Here is a 6,435-nt window from a genome sequence, read left to right as displayed (position 1 = left end):
TCCCTTTTGCAAACTTCTGACAAGCAAAGTCAATGGGGCGATGCCAGATTCAATTAACAACTGTGGCAAGAAAGGTTTTAAAATGGAGCAAAACTTAACAAATTTTCCACTTTATTTTATTTATTTATTTATTGTCAGATACCCAAAGTTACTTCAGATGGGTGGTCATATATTTAAATAAAATCTTGAATAGCTTGACTCCCTCTTCTTTTGTGGCAGCCCCTCGGATATGGGAACACTGCTATCAGGTCACTCAATTCACAAAGAAGAAGGGGTCAACCTATTTTCCAGAGCACCAGAAGACAAGACGAGAAACAATAGATGGAAAGTAATCGAGGAGAGAAGCAACTTGGAATTAAGGAGAAACTTCCTAACAGTGAGAACAATGAACCAGTGGAACAGCTTTGCCTTCAGAAGTTGTGGGTGCTCCATCACTGGAGCTTTTGAAGAAAAAACTGGACAGGCACCTATCTGAAATGGGATAGGGCAGTGATGGCTAACCTTTTTGCCAACACATGCCAAAAGCGGGGGAAGCAGGGGGGGTCATGAGCGCACGTGCCCACACCCATAATTCTATGCGCCCCGCCCTCCCACTTGCATGCATGACCCCCCCATACTCCCCCTGTTTTTGGTTTGCCGACTTCCAGTAGAACCGGAAGGCCCATTTTTTGCTCTCCCCAGGCTCCAGAGCCTTTCTAGGAGCCTGGGGAGGGCGAAAACAGCCTTCCCCACACGCCCAGAGTGCCTCCAGAGGCTGGAAACAGGGTGTTTCCAGACTTCTGGTGGGCCCAGAAGGCCCGAAAATCAGCTGGCCATGACACACATGTGCACCGGAGCTGAACTCGCGTGCCCACCGATATGGCTCCGCGTGCCATCTGTGGCACGCGTGCCATAGGTTCGCCATCATGGGTATAGGGACTCCTGCTTGAGCAGGGGGTTGGACTAGACGACCTCCAAGGTCCCTTCCAGCTCTATTCTGATTGAGAATTAAGAATTCCTTGAGCGGAATCAGTTTTTGGCCCTCATCCAGTTTATAAATCCTTCCAGTCGCTTATCCAGCACGGACTTTTCTCTCGCTTCAGTGCCAAGGTGGAAGAGAAATGGGAATCTTCTTAGACTTAGAATGATGGCAGAATCTCCAGATGATCTCACCCAGTGGCTGGGCTGGAACACTTTAGCTATCCAATGGGGGCATCGTTGGGATTTTTTGAGACTGAGTGCCACTGGTAGGGATGGGCAGTGCCAAGTCATAAAAAGAACAAGGGTTTTCTGGAGGGAGATTCCTGTGTGTGTGTGTGTGTGTGTGTGTGTGTGTGTGTGTGTGTGTAGAGGTACAATGTGGGATCCCCCCATCCATTTTTAAACAACCATGTTTAACTTTCTAATGGCACATATAGCTTTCCCACCACACCACCCCCATACACTTTGGGCCAATTCAGGCAGATGGGCAGACAGAAATTTTTTTATTTTTTTATTTATTTTATTTATTTTTATATGCCGCCCTTCTCCGGAGACTCAGGGCAGCTTACAATGCATTAAGCAATAGCCTTCATACTTTTGTATATTTTATACAAAGTCAGCTTATTGCCCCCACAAACCAGGTCCTCATTTTACCCACCTTAGAAAGGATGGAAGGCTGAGTCGACCTTGAGCCTGGTGAGAATTGAACTCGCAGTAATTGCAGGCAGCTGGATGTTAAATGCTGCCTTAGTCAGAGGCATTAGCCTCCTACGCCACTCAGGCTTAAGCAGCCAGGTTTTTCTGATAATAGAGGAGCAGACCAAAGTTAATGAAGAAGGCCTGAGGGAGGAGGATGGAAGCAAACAGAAGCTGTGAATGCTCCAACACTGGAAGTTTTTAAGACGAGATTAGACAACCATTTGTCTGAAACGGTATAGGGTTTGCGGTCTGAGCAGGGGGTTGGACTGGAAGAACTCCAAGCAGGGATGAAATGCTCCCGGATCAGACCGGATCACCCGATCCGGTAGCAATCTTAGCCGGTGGTTTGACGATCTGGTAGCAATGGTGGAGCGAAGCCTGGAAGTTACGTGTTTTTTACCTTCTGTGCATGCGCAGAACATTTTGCGTATGCACGGAAGGTCTGTGCGCGCATGTGATGCACACACGCATGCAAGCAAAGCAAGCACGCTCGCATGGCGCGAATCGGTAAAAGGAAGGTAAGTAGATTTCACCCCTGCCTCCAAGGTCCCTTGCAACTCTGTTATTCTTTTCTTGTTCTGCCCCAGCTTCGGATTCCCAGAGAATGTGACACACACCAAACTTCGCAAACACTGTTTAATTCCAAACAAACCCCTTTCAAGAATGCAGGCTTCCTGTGCAAAGGGTCCTTATCAAAGTTATTAAGAACAAAGTCCGACAAAGGTTGGCAATCAGCCCAGAAAACCAGATATGAGAAGTCGCTCTCTCTCCAAGATGCTCTGTAGTAATGAGACGTTGTTTCTAGCAAGAAAGCACTAGACTTAAATAGGCTAAGGGAGCGGCCAATTATCCTCAAGCCCTACTCTCGAGTAGACCTCCTCCTGAGTAGCCACTCCTGCCTTTTGGCAGCCCTGCGTGCCCGAGCATTGAGGAGAGGCTCCTCCACTTCGTTCTCTCCACTGGAAGGAGCCTCTGGAGGTTCGGAAGGCCCTGGCTGAGTCTCTGCCTCTGGCATCACATCCTCTTCGGCCTCCTCGCTGTCTAACGCGAGCGCCGTCTGCGCCGTCTGCTGGCGCGACACACCAGCCTCCTCCTCGTCGGGATCAGCCACGATCCGCGCAGGCCGCTGGCTGGCCACAACTATTCTGTTCTGTTCTGTTCTGTTCTGTTCTGTTCTGTTCTGTTCTATTCTATTCTATTCTATTCTATTCTATTCTATTCTACTCTACTCTACTCTACTCTACTCTACTCTACTCTACTCTACTCTACTCTACTCTACTCCACTCCACTCCACTCCACTCCACTCCACTCCACTCCACTCCACTCCACTCCACTCCACTCTCCTAACTAACCTAACCTAACCTAACCTAACCTAACCTAACCTAACCTAACCTAACCTAACCTAACCTAACCTGTGGAATGGCTTGCCTTCAGCAGTTGAGGATTTATTTATTTATTTATTGTTTGTTATTGTTTTTATTTATTTATTTATTTATTCGGCTTATATGCCGCCCTATCTCACAATGGACAACAATAAAACACAAGCCACAATATAAAATAAAGACCAAAATCTAAAAAAATTAAAATTAACCCTTAAAACCGATTAAAACCCCATCATCAGTCCAGGTCAAGGGATTTGAAAAGCCAAGTTTTTAATCATGGGGCCAAATTTATATATATATATCTTTTAATTGTATTTTAATGTTTGTAGCTGATGCTTTTACTTGTTCACTGTTCACCGCCCTGAGTCCTCAGAGAGAAGGGCGGGATACAGATTTAAAAATAAATAAATAAATAAATATCAATTCAACTTGTATACCGCCCTTCTCCCCAAGGGGACTCAGGGCGGTGAACAGCCAAACTTAAAACACATATATAGTACAAAAGTTAAGAAAAAAACTAAAAATAAATTAAACCATCAGCATCATCAGGATGCTTCATCACTGGAGCTTTGAAGAGAAGACTGGGCAGTCACTTGTCTGGAATGATATTATCAGGGCCGGATTTAGATGGAAAGAGGCCCTAGGCTATTCCACTTATGAGGCCCTTTCACCTATAGTGAAAGTGTAATTTTAATTTTGCTAACAATTTGAATGTAGGCCCCTCTTGATCTTGAGGCCCTAGGCTGAAGCCTAGTTAGCCTATAGGAAAATCCGGCCCTGGGTATTATAGGGTTTCCAAGTATTCTACTCTTATCATTCCATTCCATTCCATTCTTTTCTTCTAAACACACTTAAGAAGCCAGAAAGGCTGAACGCTCCTCCGTGCTTCCCCGCTGTTTTGCAAGCTACAGGGCGGTACGAAGGAGTTAAAACCACTGAGCTCCGTTCTTCGATCTGCCGGCAAAGCTATTTCCTGCTCATCCTGATCTCGGAGGGAAAGCGGCTTTTATTTTTGGGGTCGGTCGTCCTGGGGGGGGGATTCCTGGGTGGCGTCCTGCAAAAAGCAAAAGCTTAACCCGCTACTGCTACTCCTCCAAAGGGTAGAGGAGCTGCAGCTAGATCCTTCCCCTGGCTCTGCTGCGGGTCAGATAGACTTCTTCTATCCAAGGAGGCTTTCGTCATCACCCGATGGTGAAACAGGTATTCAAAGATTTTTTTTTACCCTCTGCGAAGCGATGCGTGTTTTGAAGGCCATCCAGGCTAATTGAAGGATGAACGGTTGCAGGGTTTGGGTATGGTTAGTCTAGAGCAGTGTTTCTCAACCTTGGTAGCTTGAAGATGGGTGGACTTCAACTCCCAGAATCCCCCAGCCAGCAACGCTGGCTGGGGGTTTCTGGGAGTTGAAGTCCACCCATCTTCAAGCTTCCAAGGTTGAGAAACACTGGTCTAGAGAGAAAATAAGGACTATTGGGGGGAACATAATAGTAGTATTCCAATATTTGAGGGGCTGCCGCAAAGAGGAGGAGGTCAACTTATTCTCCAAAGTATCTGAAAGCAGGAGAAGAAACAATGGATGGAAAGTAATCAAGGAGAGAAGCAACCTATACTCAAGAAAGATATATGTTGGAATGGAGCAGATGGATTGATTATATTCAAAATAAGTATCAGACTAGAAAATATCAAATAGCTTATGAGTGAATGTTAAATCTTAAAGTTATGTTACTTATGGTGGAGTTAAGGGTTAAGGGGGGGGGGGTTTGTTAGTTTAATTGTTAATTGAAATACCTTGTATTTTGCTCTGGGAAGTGGGGGGAGGGGGGGTTGGTTGGGGGCGGGTGGGTGGGAAAAGGGGTTGGGGAAAATTGTTGTTTTTCTTTAAAAAACTTTTCAATTAAAAAAAAAAAAGGAGAGAAGCAACCTGGAATTAAGGAGAAACTTCCTAACAGTGAGGACAATTAACCAGTGGAAGAGTTTGCCTTCAGAAGTTGTGGCTGCTCCATCACTGGAGGCTTTTGAAGAAGAGACTGGACAGTCCCTTGTCTGAAATGGTATCTAGGATCTCCTGCTTGAGCAGGGGGTTGGACTAGAAGACCTCCAAGGTCCCTTCCAGCTCTAATTAATTCTAATAATTCCAATTCTAATTTTGATGGGACCAACACACTGGTGCCATTTGCCATTTTTTAAATATCCGATTTATTTTTTTAATAATGCGGCAGGTATTGATTGATTTATTTCAGTGTGCTCCGGCCGTTTATTTATTTGCTAGACAACCTGTGGCCGTGATTGTTTCAGAGATAATTTCCTCAGGGCCTTCAGAGATGACAGAGCTTCTAATGTACTGCCTTCACTGGAAAATTAACTCTTTAAAATTCAGGGGAGAAATTCAGAAATGTATTGGCCTTGAAAGCTGTCCGTGTTGAAATGGCGTAGAAGTGAAGTCATAAGCCTGTCGCAGTCACGTGATGGTTTGCTTAACAACTACGTTGCTTAGTGATGGAGTTGAGTGATAACATTGAGCCTGAGTGGCGTAGGAGGCTAATGCAGCTGCCTGCAATTTCTGCGAGTTCAATTCTCACCAGGCTCAAGATCGACTCAGCCTTCCTAAGGTTGAGGAAGTACCCATCCTTTCTAAGGTGGGTAAAATGAGGACCCAGTTTGTGGGGGCAATAAGCTGACTTTGTATAAATATACAAAAGTATGAAGGCTATTGCTTAACGCATTGTAAGCCGCCCTGAGTCTCCGGAGAAGGGCGGCATATAAAAATAAATAATAAAAATAAAATAATAAAAAATAAATAACCTGTACCAGGAGAAAGGAACATGGGATCCTCCAAGTGTTGTAGAGTGACACTTCCTCCCCCCATTATCTTTGAGCACTTATTTATAGTAGCAGGGGATAATGGGACCTGGAATCCACCCAAAGGAGATAAAAATAATCCTTCTCTTTTCTCTACAGGATACCTCCATGACTAGATGTGAAATCTGTTTGGGAGATTTCCGGAATGTGCTGCAGTTTGTCCTATGTACTGCATGAAATGCACCATCAGTGAAAGAGCGACTGCTTTCCTCAAATCAATCACTTCAGCTGACTTAGCAAAGAAGTGGATTTTCTTGCTGGGTTGCAGAACAGTCTGAACCTAGAGCAAAAATTGATTTGACCGCTTCTTGTCACCGGTGGAGTGGGGGTGGGGGTGGGGGGTGAGGTTATATTGTTTTACTCTTTTTATATTGGATTTTTAAAAAATCGTTTGTAAGCTGCCTAGACTCTAGAGTCACTGAAAGTGAGCAGGTAGCCATATAAATTCTCTAAATAAATAAATCCTTTAAATAAATAAAGATTTCTAAGCAAGGAAGGGAAGACACATGAAAAGGGAGGCTGTGGGCTGGATGCAAAG

Source organism: Pituophis catenifer, unplaced genomic scaffold (genome assembly GCF_029215685.1).
Source record: "Pituophis catenifer annectens isolate HBS135680 unplaced genomic scaffold, rPitCat1.0.hap2 SCAF_2, whole genome shotgun sequence".
In the NCBI taxonomy this organism is placed as follows: domain Eukaryota; kingdom Metazoa; phylum Chordata; class Lepidosauria; order Squamata; family Colubridae; genus Pituophis; species Pituophis catenifer.
The sequence above is the reverse complement of the archived record's forward strand: the minus strand, read 5'-3'. Positions refer to the sequence as shown.